Here is an 18,048-nt window from a genome sequence, read left to right on the forward strand (position 1 = left end):
TGGAGGGCTGGTCCCATAGACTAGTGGTTGAGGTAGCCAGATCCCACACGGCTAACTGTGGCTTGAATCTTGGTCTTGGTGGCTTGAAAAACACATTGAGTACACATGTGTGCATGCTCCAAATCCCAGCAGGAGGGAGAAATGGAGGAGAAAGGATTGAGGTGTGACCAGGCCCTACCGAGGGATGCTTTCTCCCTTTTTGTCGACCTCTGGCAAGTGCATGTGTCCTCTGGCAAAGGAAAATGAAAAAGCCAGAAGGCGCCACTGGAAAGGTTGCTATGAGGACTAAAGAAGACGATGTGGGCCGAGCTCGTACTACGATGCCTGCCACTTATCCAGGGCTCTAACCCTCCACCCAAATCCCAAAGAAATGGCCTGGGTGTGAGTGTTGTGGCCACAACCCAGCTATCCCCACCTCACCCCATCGCCGCACCTCACCCCATCACGCATCACGGGGCTCCAGACACCCAGCCTGTTCAGTTCACCCCTCAGTGTCAGTTGGGGGTGGTGGTGAGGAAGCAGGATGGCCAAGGAGGGAGCAGGGAAGAGAATTCACCCCACCCAGGCAGGGAGGAGGCTCTGTGGTGGCCACAGCAGAGCCAGTGCCAGCCAAGTCTCAGCTGGAAAAAAATGCCAGTCACCCCTGCAGAGGAAATCCCAGGGGGGAGCCAGACAGAGGCAGGGCGTTTCTGGGAGGAGTGCTAGATATGACTCTGAAGCCCTGGGGACCTCACCTGCCTGGCTGAAAAGGTCCCAGTGCCATGTTCTGCACCTGTCCTGGGGCCCTGGGAGGCTTGCGTTACTAACAATAGCTTCAAATCCCTGATTAAAATGCTGCGGCAGGAAGAATCAATAACCACAGGCAGCTGAGCCTCTAATAAGTGCAATAATCTGCATTAAGGGAAAGTGGGGAGGGGAGGGGCTGCTGATCGAGTGATTCGGCCTCCACCCACCTGTGTCCCTGCTCTAGGCACACCCTCTCCCGGCAGCTGCGCAGTGGCTCCGGAGGGCCAAAGCAGGCAGCCTGACTTCGCCCTGCTGCCAGACCCATGCCCCTTCCCTTTCCAGTCCAAATCAAAGTTCCCTGTCTGGGTGAGAGGAGACAAAAGCGATCTCAGCAGAGAGGAGGGGAAGAGAGGACAGACGGTTCCTTGCTCGGAGACAAAGGGAGGACACTACTGGCCTGAACCTGGGGTTGACGATCCAGCTTTCAGAGTTTCTCACCCCCTGAGCTTCCTGGGCCGATCTTACGTAGCGGGTTAAACGTGTGTCACGTGCCCTGCGCCCGGCAGTGCTCCCAGTCTTTCACGGCTATGAACTCATTTACCCTAGTGAGGATTCACGAGGTCGGTGTTACTATAATCCTCACCTTGCAGATGGGAAAATTGATTGGTCAAATGTTAGCTTGTCAGGGAAGTCCTGTCGCATTTTTCACAAAAACGTGTCCTCCAAGTGGAGAGCAAGCCACTTCTCCTAGGAGACTGGATTTTGCTGACGAAACGGATATTCTCTGCGTTGGGCAGAAGCTCGGAACTTCTTTCCTGCTATCCTGTGTGAGCAGTTGTCAGCTACCAAATTGGCTAGAAATTTTGGGGTAACTATGTATCTGATAGTTTTCACTTAGATTTACTTTGTCTTATGTGTAAGAACATGGTTTTGTCAAAAGGATTTAAATAAAGTATTTTTTAAATACTAAAAAAAAAAAATGCGTCACTTTCCCAACGACTCAATAGTTGACCCATGTTGAGGAAATCTTAACCAGGACTTGAACTAGGTGGCCCAACTTGACTGAATCTGCACTTACCCCCTTTCCTATGCAGCTTCGGTAACCCCTGTGCCCGGGACATAGTAGACACTCAATAAACAGTACTGACTATCGAGAGCGCTAAGCGGCCCAGGTCCCATCGCCTCACACTCTACCAGGCCCAGACAGTCTGACAGGCCCCCGTGAACTGCAAGTCCTCAGTTAGGGCCAGGATTGAGGACGACACAGGACCCAGGTCTGTCTCATCTCATTGAGTGACCCATAGCGCAGCGCCTGGCGCATATACACTTGTGTCATGATACAAATGAGTAAATGAAAGAATGAATGTTCTTGATGTCTCATTCACTATCTCATATTCCAGGCTTAGACAAGTTCTATTTATGTGAATCCAGTTTTAGAAAAGAGGCCTTTTTTCATGTCTTTTTAGTCCTCTTCCATGGATACATCTTAAAATATGTAAAACACTCCAAACATAACATTTCCCGTTTTCAAGAGTACAGTGCAGTGGTACCCAGGGCACTCACATTGCTGTACAGAGGTCCCCACCGTGCCCCTCCAGGACTCTCCACGTTGCAAAGCTGACACTCCGTACCCATTAGATGGTAATTCCCCATTTCCTCCCCCAACCTCTGTCAGCCACTTCCCCACAGACTTGACTGCTCTAGGAAACGGCAAAGTCTGGGGAGATGGCTCTTTCATAATTTGGATAACACTTCCCTTAGGACTGATTATACAGATTGCTTCCAGTCTTCCCTCATTACCAGTAATGCAGCAAAAAAAATATATTTGTGCAACAAGTTTTTGTGTGTATGTAGGGTTACTCCCTTGGGACTGACTGTCAGAATCAAGAATTCCTGGGATAAAAAATAACTTGAACATGTTTAGGTTTTTGATATCTTTTGCCAGCATCCTAAAGGACTTTCACAGTTTGTGTATTACATCGAAAACACTCCACTAACAATAGATAAACGTGCTCGGTTCTCTGCTTTCTTACCACCGCTGGATTTCTTTAACGCTTTGCTAATTTGTTAGGCAAAAATCGATGTCATCGTTAGTATGAACAAAAAGATGTGTGTGAGCTGGAATTTAGTAGGAAGCGTGCAGAACTGGGAGGCAGATCTATTTTGGGAAGGTGAGTATATGTACCCCAAATCAAGAGGCAAACAAATAGCTACTGCCCCTTTCAAGCGCGCAGGTCCTCTGGAGCTGGAAGGAGCTGGGCGTCTAAGTCAGTAAGACAGTCCCTTGATGTGCTCGCAATTGAGACTTTTAAAAACCTCATTTTACAGATGAGAAAACCGAGGACAAGAGTTCCTAAATAACTTCCGCGAGGCGCTGCACCTCATTATCTGGGCTGTGCAGACTGCCAGCTGGGGGTGCTGCCTGCTTCACATACTCATCCCACTTACTCACCACCTCCCAAACCCCCGTCTCGTTGCATAGACCCCCGGTAATCGCAGAACCCAGACGCACAGCCTGCTTCTATGCTCTGACCACAGGCCTACCTGCACCCCATCATCGCTCACAGCACCAGGCACCCCACAACGCAGCACCCCCTAAAAATCTCCCTCCCTCTGTCTCATGTTACTTCCATTTCTTGGATCCCACTTTCCTTCCCCCAGCCTCTCCCAGCTCAGCTAACCCATTCGTAAGGATCAAGGATCGGCTAAGAATCAGCCCTGACCCTGTGCACCCCCACCCACCGCACGCGGGTCTAGGAGTCTCGCCTACAGACTTTGGTGGACAATACCTCCTGTGGCACTTTCCACTCTGCGCTGTGACTGCTGTGTGTCTGTCTCCCTGCAGAGGGTCTTTAGGATCACAGGCTGTACAACGTGGTGGCTGGAGGAGCCAGGGCCCACATGGGCAACCATGTAGTTTGAATCCTAGACCTGGCAGCTTGAAAAACACTCCGGGTGCCTGTGCATGCATGCTCAAAACCCTGCCAGGAGGGAGAAATGGAGGGGAAGGGATTGTGGTGTGACCACAGCCTGACGGGGAGGTGCTTTCTCTCCTTCCCTTCCTCTCCCTCTTTCTCTCTCTTTCTCTGACTTTCTCTGGCAAGAGCAGTGTCCTCTGACAGAAGACCGACCACAGGCTGTGTTTTTATCTCCATAGTCCCAAGCCTTGGCACAAGGGGGCCTCAGTAGTGATTGATGAGTGAATGCACTTCTGTGCTCACACCCAGCTTTGGGCCATTGTGGAGTCAGACCGAGGGATTTCCGGCCAAGGCCAATGAGGCAGCATGGAAGGATGCACTGGAGGTCGGAGCTCTGGTTCTTTTCCTGGGGATGACCCTGAGGTCTCAGGCCAGCCCACAACTGTCCATCCTCTACACCTCACCTGGAGACCCACAGACCTCCTGCAGGACGTCGAGGCGCCCAGGTGGAGGCCTTCTGGAAACACAACTCCTCAGCCTGGGGGCGGGGGGCGGGCAGTAATTTAATTTCTCCGCTAACAAGCTCATCCCGGAACAGCCTCCCCTCCAGCCTGGTCCTCCGGGAATAGAGGCCTGGCTGTTTTCCTTCTGCTGCTGCCAGCGGGTGGCTGACTGAGAAAGCAGGAGGCCAGGTGCTGCCAGCACCCAGGGCTGTGGGGGGAGTGCTCTTGCAGCTAGCCTGGGGCTGGTGGGTTCTAAAGGGGGCAGGAGAAACTTCCAGACAGCTGGCCGCCAGGCCAAGGGGAAGGCCAATCCAGCCTGCCCTCCCGCCTCACCCTGCACTCTAAACACTTACAGAAGCTCCAGCAAACAGGCACCTACAGTCAAGTGACCTACAGCTCGGTCCTCCAGCCCTCACTGTGGAAAAACCCAGAACTTGCTGTGTTCCTGGCTCTTAATTCCTCTCCTGTTCAATTCTGTGTTACACAGATAGGGGAGCAGTTGGGGAAAGCCCCGTGATCCTTCAGAGGCTTGAAACCTTCTAAATCCCTTCCTCCCATCTTGACAGGCTCAGAAAAATGAAGACGGAGCCATGGTTCTAGGAGGGGAGACCAAGCCTGCCTGAAGAAGTCTGTGAAGAGAGTGGCCCAGGTGGGTCCAAGAAGTCAAGCTCCCGGACAGGCTTGGCTGGCGTCTCTTACTCGGCCTGGGATGGTGTCTTCCCTCCCTTCCGGGTCTCTGTGTCCCAGCCAGGGGCCTGTAGGCCAGGGCGGCTGCCCTTTGCCCGACCATGGCCGTGGGCCGAAGGCACACACGGCGTCTTTGTGAGCCTCTTCTCCCACTCGCCGACATTGCGTCTCTGCAGAGGAACGTTACAGAGTTGGGGAGGGAGGAGAGCAGGGAGGAGGGGGGCCGGGCGTAGGGAGGACCCAGCTCATCGTTGTAGGGCAGGACCTGCCTTTCAGCAATGGAGTGTGTAAGGATCCTGATGAAAAATAAAGAAGCAGAAAACAAAACCAGCAAGCCAATTACTCCCAAGGAGCTTCCCTGACAGCATAGGGGGAGGATCAATATTTAATTCAGACGGCATTGATCTGCAGTTTGGGTTTCAGCTCAGTCTCAACTTCGTCCAGGCCTCTCAGGGAGAGACAATGGAGCCCCAGGCATGGATACTAAGAGACGATGGAGCCCCAGGCATGGATACTAAGTGCCACCGAGAGGCAGCGGTGGGACAGGAGAAGGGCGCTTGGCCTCAGTCATCGTCCCCACCCTCCTTCTCCAGCTCCGGTTCTTCCCTCCCCGAGGGGACCCGCGCTGAGCTGGCAGAGACAAGAGGACAGCCTGGCCTCTCCCTCCTCCAGGTCCTCCCCAAGAGCATGTGTGCACCCCAGTACATAGGCATGCACACCACACACACATGCCACAGACATACACGCACACACCACACACACACAAACCACATGCCACAGATATATACCACACACAATACGCATAGCACACATACCACGCACACACCACACACATACCACATGCCACAGACATATATACCACACACTGCACACACAATACACACAGCACACATACCACACACACACCACATGCCACAGACATATACACCACACACTGCACACACAATACACACAGCACACATACCACACACACACCACATGCCACAGACATATATACCACACACTGCACACACAATACACAAAGCACACATACCACGCACACACCACATGCCACAGACATATATACCACACACTGCACATGCAATACATACAGCACACATACCACGCACACACCACATGCCACAGACTTATATACCACACACTGCACACACAATACACAAAGCACACATACCACGCACACACCACATGCCACAGACATATATACCACACACTGCACATGCAATACATACAGCACACATACCACGCACACACCACACACACACATGCCACAGACATATATAGCACACACTGCACACACAATACACACATATCACATACCACAGATATATACACCACACACACATCACAGACTTATACAACACACACTCACACCATGTACATACACCATACACACACCACAGACACACCACACTAACAGCACACACCAAGAACATATATACCATGGACACACATACACACCTTCATCAAAAATGGCCTAATTTTTCAGACACTTACAAGTATCTGGGGATGAAAAATGGTAACATCTGTAATGTACTCCAAAATATGTTACCAGAAAGACCAAAAAGAAACCTCAAAGCTTCAGTCCAGGCTGGCAGGTGGTGTAGTGGTTAAGGTGCTGGGCTCCCACGTGGCTGATTGTGGTTTGAGTCCTGGACCTGACAGCTTTCTTTTTCACTTTTCCTCTCTCTTCCTCTGTCTCTTTCTAGTCAAATGTATAAATAAATAAAGAATCATGTTTGTTTGTTTTTTAAAAAAACTAAAACTGAGAAAACTTCACAGTCCCTGGAATCCTGCAGGTACTGTGGTGGTTAAGGCCCTGGACTCAAACATGACTGACGATAGTTTGAGTCCCAGACCTGGTGGCTTATTTTCTCTTATTTCCTTCTCTCTCTCTCTCTGTTTCTCTCTAATGAGTGCACATGCCCTATGGCAAATCTTAAAAATAATAATTATACTAGTAAATTAAATAAATAGTTCTTTAAAAACAAAACAAAACTTCACCACCCTTCCCTTTTCATTCCTCAGGGCTTCCAGCTCATGTAGTCTAGGTACAACCTAGCCTCCTGCAGCTGCGGGGCTGCAGAGGTACTGCAGCGCTCAGCGATGCTAAGGCTGCATGGAAAGGACCTGGGTTCATGCGTCTCTCTGTACACACAGACACACACACACACAGACACACACCTGGGCACCTTTGATCCTGGTGGCTGACACTGGGAGCAGATGGTGGCACGAAGACCCTGTAGGCAATGCTCATCTCTCTCTTAGTGTCTCCCTACGTCTTTCTCAGAATACATAAATAAATAAACATTTTTATGCTGGGGTTTGTGCACACACACACACACACACACACACACACACACACACAGAAAGAGGAAGAGAGTGAGCGAGAGAGAAAGCACTCCCAGCTGGGTCTAGTCATGCCACAGTCCTTTCTTCTCCAATTCCCTCCCATTGGAATCCTGGACGTGTGTGTCTTTTTTTATGCTGATAGGGCCAGGACTTGAACTCTGGTGGACCATATGGGACCTAGCTTCCTCTGCACAGCATCTAATCACTGTACTATGGGGCCAGTCCTGATAAACTGATTTTAAAAAATGAATAAGTTGGATCAGCAGGTGGCATGGAGGTTAAGGCAGCTGGATCCCACATGACCAACTACGTGGTTCTAGTCCTAGACCTGGCAGCTTGAAAATCACGCCAAGTTGACATGCGTGCATGCCCAAAATAGCAAGAGGAGACTGGAGAAGGGATTGAGGCATGGCCAAACCCCCAGAGAGGGAATCTCTCTCTCTCTCTCTCTGCCTCTTTTTGGCAAGCACACACCCTATAGCAAAACTAAAGTAAGTAAATAAGTAAGTAAAGGCTACCTACATCCGTGTTGCTGTAATAAAGTGTGTGCCCTTCTGTTCTCACACTGGATAGCATAGAAACTGACTGCTCATCCTGTCCCATCCCACCCAGTCCCCCAAACAGACTAGAAGGCAGTGACTGCACGCTCAATAAAAAAGTGGGTATTACCAGGATCAGGCACCGAGCCATCGATCAAGCTGCCGCTCAGCACTGCTGTCTTCGGAGTGGCTGGGGCTAGGGCGGTGGCTGTGGAGGTGGAATAGGAACAGGGGGAAAAATGGAGACGTATGATTTTAGCACCTCAGCCTTCTCTAGTAGCACACAGCCGACACAGGGAAATAAATCCAGAACACCAGGATCAGAGAGTCCAAGTCAGGGGTCAATGGGTCGGTGATAACAAAATTAGTTACGACAAACCATACACAACATTCCCCTCCTGCCCTTCCATTTGGGGAGCCCTTTCACACTTACAATATTGCCTCAGTTGGTTTTTTCTCAGTAAATGATGAAAGGGTTGCGGTTGGAATTACTGGTCCCCATTTTACAGGTGAAGACCCCGAGGCTGGGGGAGCTGGGTAAAGGAGGAGCAGAGAGTAGTTAGTAGCCATGCTGGGACCACGATGCGGGCCTGCCCACACTGCTGCTCTTCCTGAGGGCTACGTGAGGGGCCCAGCAAGCCTGACTATTCCACCTGGGCAACCTCAGCCTCCCTTGTCCAGCTTTCCTCTTCTCTTGTCCCAGAAGCAGATCCAGCCAATGTCCAACCATTCTGTCCTTCTCAGAACTTCTCTAAAAGCTCATTGGGACCAGCAGATGGCGTAACGGTTGTGTAGCTGGACCCCACATAATCAACTGCAGTTTGAATCCTGGACCTGGTGACTTGAATCTCACGCTGAGCAAGTGTGCGTACGTGCCCAAAATCCCAAGAGGAGAATGGAGGAGAAGGTATTATGGCATGGTCATGTCCCCTTGGGGATGACTTCTTGCTTCCTGTCTCTCTCTCTTCCTGGCAAGTACACATACCCTATAGCAAAAATCTCTCTCGCTGAAAAAAAAAAAAAAGGGACCAGCAGATGGCATAATGGTTATGTCACTGGACTTCCACATAGTCGACTACAGTTCAAGTCCCAGACCAGGTGGCTTAAAACACACTGAGTGCGTGTGCGTGCGTATCTAAGATCCAGAGAGAAGAATAGAGAAGGGATTGTGGTGTGGCCATCCCCCCTGGGGAGTGATTGCTCACTTTCTGTCCCTCTGGTGAGCACACATGCCCTATAGCAAACATCTCTCTAAAAAACACACACAAACAAACAAAAACAACAACTCCCAGAGACCCACCTCTGGGCCCATGCGTCATGCCCAGATCGGGCAGGTCCATCTGGATGGGAATGTGCAGGTAGTGACAAGGGTCCAGAGTGCGAAGGCCCAGCTGCCCAGCCTGTCTCCTCTTGGGGGCATCAGGGGGCTGTTCTACCACGAAGTCCCAGGACCCATTTTCACCACCTTCTGCAGCCTCTGGAACATGCCAGAGAGTGAGCCTGCCTGCTCCTTCCCTAAAAGGCTGCCACCACCCACACATCCCTTGGGGTTCTCTTGTGCAGTAGGGCTCTGTCTCCCCAGTTCCTCTTTCCTTAGGGCCCCCAAAGCATGTGGTTTTCCTCCTTAGGAATTTACTACTCATCACTCAGGAGGCTGGATGGGAGAGGAAATCAGCAAGGGAGGGGACAAGGGGACGAGGGGACGAGGGGACGAGGGGACATGATGGAGTTTGTGCATTTACCTAACCTTGGCCTTGCCGACAGCTCCTTTCTGAGACAGTAAGAAAAGACAGGTGCTCCGTTGGCTTTCATCCACCCACAGCATGACCCCAAGTGGGCCCTGTGACCTGCACCACCGAAGACGATGTCACAATAGCAAAGGCCACGCTGATTCCCTCCCTCCAGCTGGTCCCTGTCACAGCACTCAGAGCAGGCAGAGCAGCGGCTGCCCTGTGAGTGACACCGGTTTATCACACTCTGTCCTACCCAAAGACATCCTTTCTCAGCATCTTCACACTGGCGGTGCGGCCTTGGCAGGGGCTCCTGGCCGCTGTAAGTCCCAGGTTCCTCACCAGTGAATCAGGGCCAAAAATACCTCCTTCCCAGTGTTGAGTTAATGGATTGGAAAGTGCCTTATACATTACAAAGGGCAAGTCTACAGTGAGCTATTTATTGGAGCTTAAGAAAAAAAGATCAATGCCTCTCATTAATAGCTATAATTTATTGCGTGTCAGCTAGGTGTCAGTTACTATATTTAGGGCTGTAAATAGGTTATTTCCAATATGCACCAAAATAGTATGGACGGCATTGGCCCCACTTTATAAGTAAGTTGTCTACAGCGTTCGGCCAGGCGGTGGAGCTGAAGGTGGGTACTAGGCGCGTCTGCCTGCACTGTTTGTGTTTTTGTCCTACTCCAATCAGTCTTATGAACAAACTCTTCTACCACACACATGTGTGCATTGTTGTGTTTTTCACATTAGGTTCGCAGTTGGTCTGTTTATAGTTTTTCTCCGGGGAGACCATGAACTTGTGAAGGCCTGAGACCACACGTCCTGGTCATTCGTGTAGTTCTGCTCCTATCTCTGTGACTGGAGCTAAGTGTTTACCAACAGATTATGAGAGTGCCACTATTCCGCTAATCTCACCTCCTCCCCATCCTCCTCAGAGCCTCAGTGGGGGTGTGGGGGGAGACAGGCATGCAAACCCTCTGCTCCCCACTCACCGCCTAAGGGGTTCTAAATTCAGAGATTGTCCCAGGAGCCTGCCTCTCCCCAAAGTTCTAAGAGCTCATACATATTCATAATGGGAGAAAATGCTGAGAAGAGATATTTATTTTGTTTATTAAACTGGTGTCTCTGCAAATTTATGGTAGAAAATGAATACGTCTGTTTCCTCCTGTGCTTTCATAGTCTGAGAGTTGAATTGATGGGCCTCATAGGCAGGCGGGAGGTGGGAGCACAGAATCTGGGGACCTGGAGAGACGAGAGCATTGTCCTGAGCAGCTCCCAAGGCATAGGCCGGCTCTGCCAAGAAAGGAGGACGCCCACCATCGGGATTTAGGAGGCTCAGTAAATAGCACTCCTCTTTTCTCGACTCACGTGGGAAAAAAATCAGGATAAAAGGAGGTCAACCCAGGAATGACCAGGATGGACTGTTTCAACAAGACATTTAGATGAGCTTGCTAATCTCCTCTCCCTCGGTATTGAATTTATCCGTGGTTAAAAATTAACCCAAATTGGGGTCAGCAGATGACATAATGATTATGTTGTTAGACTCCCACATGGCAGACCACGGTTCGAGTCCTAGACCCGGTGGCTTGAAAGTCAAGCCAGGCGTGAGTGCGTATGTGCCTAGGACCCAGGAAGAGCATGGAGGAGAAAGGACTGGTGTGGCCCTCCTCCCGGTGAGGGACTTCTCACTTTCTCTCTCACTGTCTATGTCTCGCTCCCCAGTGAGCACACGTGCCCCAATTTTTTTTTAACTTATCAAAACTTGTTAATGACGCAGGAAGATCGCTGTTGGTCCTCTCGGTGCTGTACACCCAGTGGCCTGACAGGCCCAGTGACCCCATTGCCTTCCCTAGGAGAAGTGAGACTTCCCTGGACTTGCTACTGGCTTTACCCGAGCGCCCAGACTCGTTAACGCTCACTGATGTTGCACATTGACTTGTGGATTTCTGTCTGGTAGAGGTGGAAATGACTTCTGCTTGGCAGAAACCATCGTGGCAAAGGCCGTCGCTGGATAGCACTGTGAGATACTAACTGGTTTTGCATTTCATTTCGTACGTTTGTCTCAGCCTTTCTCTCCCTTCTAACGATATAGACCTCTGCCCAGCAAATGCTCTTAGAGCCAGCTTTAACACTCCCTCTCAGAGTTAAGCCCACCGTTGATACACCTTCATTCTGAATCTTCTTCACTTCTTGGGAAATGACACTAAGGGCCCAGGTGGCCGGGGCACTGTTGCGATGCTGGGAGCCTGGGGGAAGGCTCGGGGTTAGAGTCTGTCAGGAGTTCTGGCTGGCTCGAGGAATGCCCTCTCCCTTCCCCCGATCTCACACTCTCTCTTCTAAGAAAAGAAATAAATAAACTTAAAGAACATCACATCTGACCCACTTCCACACCCTCAAAGAGCCAGAATACCTCTGCTAAGCTCACACATGATGGGAGGAGCAGGCTGCACGACAGGCTCCAGGAGGGGCTCCCAGTGGGTATTCCGCTCCTTCTCCAAAATCCGCTGTGCAGGTTAACTCACCCCTTGTCCCTGGGTGGAAGACCGAGGGCTGAGGTGAGACCAGGAGTGGTACCCGAGGCAACAATTTTTCATGGAAACAGACAGAGTAGCGAGTATGTCCCCACCTATCAGGGCCCAGCATGAGAACTGGGGGCCCAATGGGAAACCGGCCACGTGGCTTGTGGCTGATGAAGATGGAAATGTACCTTGCCTGGTGCGGTCACCAGGGTGCAGTCACTGGGACTGCAACTGCAAGGACACAGATGGTGGCAATCAGGGTTCCATTTACTTAGAGAACTAGCCTTTCAGTTATTCAGGGTTAGGTGGGTCCAGGGCATCAAGAGGAGCTGGAAGTTTGGGAAGGAAAACAGAGATTCTCTGAGCATCATCTCTGCCTAGACAACCCTACCTATATTGTTGAAGCTCAGAAAAATGATATCCCCAAGAACGGTGCTTTGGCATGCTGAGCACTTGGAGGGCCTTGGAGGGCCTCAGAACCAAGGATCTCTGACCTCTCCCCCTGCTTCTTGCCTTTCTTCCTCCTCAAAAGCAAGGCATAGAAAGCAGAATTCCTGGTCCAGCCTAGTGGCAAATTGAACTGCAGTGCTGGAAGCCACAGGCCAACCGTGGTTTGAATTCCTGGGCACCTGCACAGGTGCCCAAGATCCTGACGCACTAGAGAGGTGTGGAAAGGGGCTCACGAAGGAACAAGACCCTGCTGAGGGTGGCTCATTCTGTCTCACTCTCTCTTTCATTCTCTTGTGAACATGCACATATATACCATCATGGATAAAAATATTAAATAAATAAACTTTAGAAATCAATATTGTTCTTCCCCAAGACAGGTCATAGAAACTAGAATCCTTTTCCCCAAACCAGTCATAAAAACTAGAATTATTACTGTACGCTTCTCCTCCCTTTTGGTCCAAGAGTTGAACAGAAAGAAGTTCTCACACCTCTCCTCATCTGATGAGTGAGGCTGCAGTACTCTCGCTCCAGGGGGTCCCGGCCCACCTCTTTGAGGAAGGACTATTGCACAGAGAGAACAGACAGGCCCTGCAGGCTTTCCCAACTTAGTCTAGTAACATTACCTTGTACCGCTTTGTCCAACGGCTGTCCATCCTTCATCAAATCTAAGCACAAGAATGGATAGTTTTTCCTGTGTCCTTGGGTTTTCATTTCTAACACCTCCTATGTCCCACAAAACCTAGATGAAATAAACGTGTTATGCTTTTCTCTTCTAACCTGTCTTCTGTCAAAGGAAGGTTGGAATGACCCTCGTGATCGGGGAGGTATCATCCCCTGGTGTTACCTGGGCTACTCTCAGATGACTGTGGTCTGTCTGTCTGTCTGTCTGTCCGTATTTATTTATAATTGCCAAAGGGCATGTGTATTCACCCAGAGAGAGACAGAGACAGATAGAGAGAGAAGGAGAAGGCACCTCTCCTTCTCTGATGGGGCATGGTCACTATGCAATCCCTTCTCCTCCATGTCCCCATTCTATTGGGATTCTGGACACATGCACACACACACACACACACACACACACACACACAGCATGTTTTTTGAGCCACCAGGGTCAGGATTCAAACTGCATAGTCAGCCATGTGGGATCCAGCTCCCTTAACCACTGGGCCATGGGGCCAACCTGACTGTGGTCTTAAATTCAGAACAAGAAGAAGGCTGAATTTCAGCAATAATCAGGACAGGGGAAGAAAATCACTTAGGACCTTCCATGTGCAAGGCACACGGTGCTTTTGTATCTTTTATATGTTATAATCCTAGTGACAGATCTATGAGTGAGAATTTATTATCTGCCAGATAAATCCTAATAAAACTGTGGTCCAGAGAGGCTAAGTCACTTGCTCAAGGACACAAAGCTAATTAATACAGAGATGGGATCAGGATTTAGGTGTGGGGCACTGAAGCCTGCTCCATTTTTTTTTTCCCCAGAGGTTTTTGCTAATAGGGTGCATGCGCTTGCCAGAAAGACAGAGACAGAAAGACAGAAAGCAAGAAATCACCCCCCAGGGGGGATGGCCACACCGCAATCCCTTCTCCTTCATTCTCCTCTCGGGATCTTGGGCACGCACGCACACGTGCCCGGCATGAGTTTAAACCACCGGGTCTGGGACTCGAACTGTGTGCAGTCAGCTACATGGGAGTCCAGTGACATAGCCATTATGCTAGCTGCTAGTCAAAAATGAAATAATACTTTAAAAATATTTTAAAAAATAGATAGGGTCTTTAAAGAGGTGATTAAGTTTTAAAATGAAGTCATTAGGATGGGCCCTAATCCAATATAACTGGCATCCTTATTCCCAGAGGAGAGTGGTACACAGTGGATGGGACCAGCAGATGGTGCAATGGCTATATCGCTAGACTCCATGTAGTTGACCACAGTTCAAGTCTCAGACCCAGTGGTTTAAACTCATGGGGGGCACGTGTGCGTGTGTGCCCAAGATCTCAAGAAGAGAATGGAGGAGAAGGGATTGCAACATGGCCATCCCCCCTGGGGGGTGATGTCTCACTTTCTGTCTCTCTGTTTCTCTGTCTTTCTGGCGAGCACAAGTGCTCTATAGCAAAAATCTCTCTCTCAAAAAAAATTTAAAAAAAGATAAATAAACAAAAACAGGAGAAAGTCCAAGTGAAGACAGGAACAAGAAGGTGATCTACAAGCCAGGGATACAGTCCTTGAAGAAACCAACCCAGCCAAGAAGTAAAATATTTAAGGGACACAAAAATAGAAAATTATTTGTTGATAATAATGGATATGGTAATATCTTTGACTCAACTAATATACAGCGTATTCATGCTGGGAAAATTCATTTTGTATGGTGTAATGATATACAGTGATTTAATGTTCAAAAATTAATTAAACTTAGAAAAAAAGAAGAAGAGAAAAAAAAAAAAAGGAAACCAACCCAGATAACACCTTGATCCTGGACTTCCAGCCTCCAGAACAGTGAGAAAATAAATCTCTGGATTAAGCTGCCCGGCCTGTGGTGCATTGTTGTGGCACTTTGGCACACCAATTCGGCATCCTCTATCAACACTTCTCCATTGTTTTTGAATAATACAAATCTCAAGTATCACTTTAATGCCTTCCTAGCACTTCATCATATGACTGTTTCCCATTTTATTTAACTAGTTCCTGTTATTGAAATCGAGCTTGCTTCCCAGTTTCCCTGCTCTACAGAACGCCTCTGTGAACACGGTGGTTCCTAGAGCGCTTGGCATTCTGTCCAGTTACTTCCTCGGCATCAGTCTTCACGAGCAGGGCTGCTTGTCAGAGGCGGGAGCATGTTTATGGCTCTCTGGGATTCAGCAGCATGGAACGTTGTCAGCACCCAATGAGTTCATCCATTTCCTGGAAGCCCTTCCAGGCTGGAATTGATCAACTTTAAGTCACTGAATTATTTTATTTTATTTTATTTTGCCAGCAGGTATGTGCATTCACCAGAGAGAGAGGGGGGAGAAGAAAGCACCCCATTGGGGTGTGGTCACACTGCAATCCCTTCTCCATTTCTCCATCCTGTTGAGATTTGGAGCACACACATACATGGGCCTGGCCTGTTTTACAAGCCACTGGGGCCAGGATTCCATTATTTTGATGTTTTACAATTTATTTCTAATTAATTTTTCTATTTTTTTCATACAGAGTCTTGCTACATCGTGATCCTCCCATCTCAGCCTCCCGAGTCGCTGAGACTACAGCTGTGTACCACTGTGCCTGGCTCTTCAACAGGGTCTCACTATGCTGCCCAGGCCTCCTGCCTCAGCCTCCCTGCGAGCAGCTGGGATTCCAGGCACATGCCACCACACCTGACTTTCAGGCTGGGCCGGGAGTTGAACCCATGCCTCCCTGTGGCCTCAGCCTGTGGAGCAGCAATGTGCATCTTGACAGCACACTGCCACCATGGTGGCCCAGTTTAAATCACTGCATCCAGAGCCCCAGGGGTGCTGCTTTTTCCTGCGTCTTACCCATTGCTCCTGCATTTCAGGGGTCCTCCTTCTGTTCCCACTGCCAACACAAGCTACCTGCACAAATCCTGAGGAAATTCTTTCTCCAGGAAACCCGCTCTGATCTGGCTTGCATGGCTGTGTTCTTTCCCATAGTTGCCTTTTCTCTCATAGGAATCTCTTGGCGTTGAGAAGGCCCCAGGTTATTGGGCAATTATGTGCCTTTGACTAGTAGGTGATGAGAGGCCTCAAGAGGAAGATTCTGGGAGCTGGATGATAGCATAATGATAGTGCAACCAGACCCATATGAGAAGGTTCCCAGTTTGCATCCTGATGCCTCCCTGCAGACTCTGCATATGTACACACACATGCGTATGGTCCAGGCTGCTAATTCTGGGAGTGGAGCCCGTGGGGGTGCCTGTCTCTCTCTCTCTCTCTCATAGAAGAGATAAATAAATATACTTAAAAAAAAAAAAAAGAGGAAGTTCCTAAAATTCTTGCTGATAAGGGCACCCCGGGCCCAGATGTTGAAATGAGGCCAGTTAAAGAGATATGATCAGGATTGAACCTAAGCGAGCAGAAAGTTGTGCTGGTTGCAGAGGCTTGCAAGCATGCTGGGGACGGGGCCGGGAGGAGGTAGATCCAAAGGACTGAGTCCGGGGCACCAATCCTCGCGAACTGATCATGACTGAAACCCTGCCAGGCAAGGAGGACCAGATAGCAAAGGGTTTGGTACCACGTGAGTGAGTTCCAGTATTCACTAGAAAGAGAAAGGGAGCCATTGAAGAGTCTGAAGCAGGTGAGTGAGCAGATCAGATTTGGTATTTGTATATCTAGCAGCAGTGTGGGGGATGAATTAGCAATAGAAGATACTAAAAGGCCAGCTGGTGGTGTGGTGGTTAAGGTGACTGGATCTCACATGGCTACTGTGGGGTTCGAGTCCTAGACCCAGTGGCTTAAAAAACATACCAGGCATGAATGCATGTGTGCCAAAAATCGCAAGAGGAGAATGGAGAAGGGATTGCAGTATGACCATGTCCCCCTGGGGGTTGCTTTCTAATTTTCTCTCTCATTGCCCTGTAGCAAATTTAAAAAAAAAAAGAAAGAAAGAAAGAAAGAAGAAAGAGAGAGAGAGGAAGAAAGGAAGAAAAAAAAAGACTTTGGAAGCCTCCAGGCTGATGTGAGAGATCTAGAAACCATAGAAGATCCTGGTTCAGAGTCTCAGAGATCATCTATTCAAGCTCCTTCGTTTTGCAAATGGAAAATCGAGGCCTGGAGTAAGAAAGCGACATGAGACTGGAGTCCAGATCTTCTGGATGCTAGTCAAGAGCAGGAGCTCCCTCACGGCAGATTCATGGCCCCTACCCTTGGGAAACTTCCCACCAGGCAGGCAAAGCCCCTCACTTAGCCAGTTGTGAGGATGGAGTGCAAGGCTCAGGTGCACAGACATCAGCGCTCAGTCTCCTGCAAACACAGCAGCAAGAGCACATTGGCGCTGAGCGCGGAGATGGAGCTGCCACTGTGAGCCAGTGCTGTGATCGCAGCCGCCAGGCGTGCACACGCTCCTCCCCATTCACAAGTGAGCTAGTAGGTTATTCACATCCTCACAAAAAAGAGAAACTGCGGGAACCAGAAGTTAGCATAATGGCTATGTCGCTGGACTCCCATGTAGTCGACCGCGGTTCGCGTCCTTAACCCAGTGGCTTAAAACTCACGCCGGGCGCGTGTGCGTGCGTGACCAAGATCCCAAGAGGAGAATGGAGGAGAGGGGATTGCGGCGTGACCATTCCCCCTGGGGGGTGATTTCTCGCTTTCTGTCTCTATGTCTCTCTTTGTCTGTCTGGAGAGTGCATGCGCCCTATAGTGAAAAACCTCTAAAAAAAAAAAAGAGAGAGAGAGAAACTGCAGCTCAGGCTGATAAGAATCCAAGCCCTGAAGGGGAGACCAGCAGGTGGTATGATGGTTAGGTCACTGGACTCCCAGAAAGTCAACCATGGTTTGAGTCCTGGACCAGGCAACTTAAAACTCACGCTGGGCACGTGTGTGTGTGTGTGCCCAAGATCCCGAGAGGAGAGTGGAGGTGAAGGGATTGCGGTGTGGCCATCCCCCCCAGGGGGCGGGGGGATTGCTCC

The 18,048-nt window shown here is 49.7% G+C and overlaps 1 long non-coding RNA gene across 2 annotated transcripts; it reads right to left on the reverse strand.

The window, feature by feature from the left end:
* Positions 1-7,847: 7,847 nt before the first annotated feature.
* LOC102479643 (uncharacterized) lies at positions 7,848-9,545 on the reverse strand. 2 transcript variants are annotated; one of them, XR_003551187.1, is made up of 3 exons: positions 9,470-9,545; positions 8,156-8,255; positions 7,848-7,930 (listed from the first exon to the last, which is right to left on the reverse strand). It is a non-coding gene; the product is annotated as an uncharacterized LOC102479643 (long non-coding RNA). The 2 variants fall into 2 exon arrangements; XR_336110.1 differs by lacking the exon at positions 9,470-9,545 and adding an exon at positions 9,023-9,184.
* Between the last annotated feature and the right edge of the window lie 8,503 nt (positions 9,546-18,048).

This window comes from Tupaia chinensis, unplaced genomic scaffold (assembly GCF_000334495.1).
Source record: "Tupaia chinensis unplaced genomic scaffold, TupChi_1.0 Scaffold000627_1, whole genome shotgun sequence".
Lineage (NCBI taxonomy): Eukaryota > Metazoa > Chordata > Mammalia > Scandentia > Tupaiidae > Tupaia > Tupaia belangeri.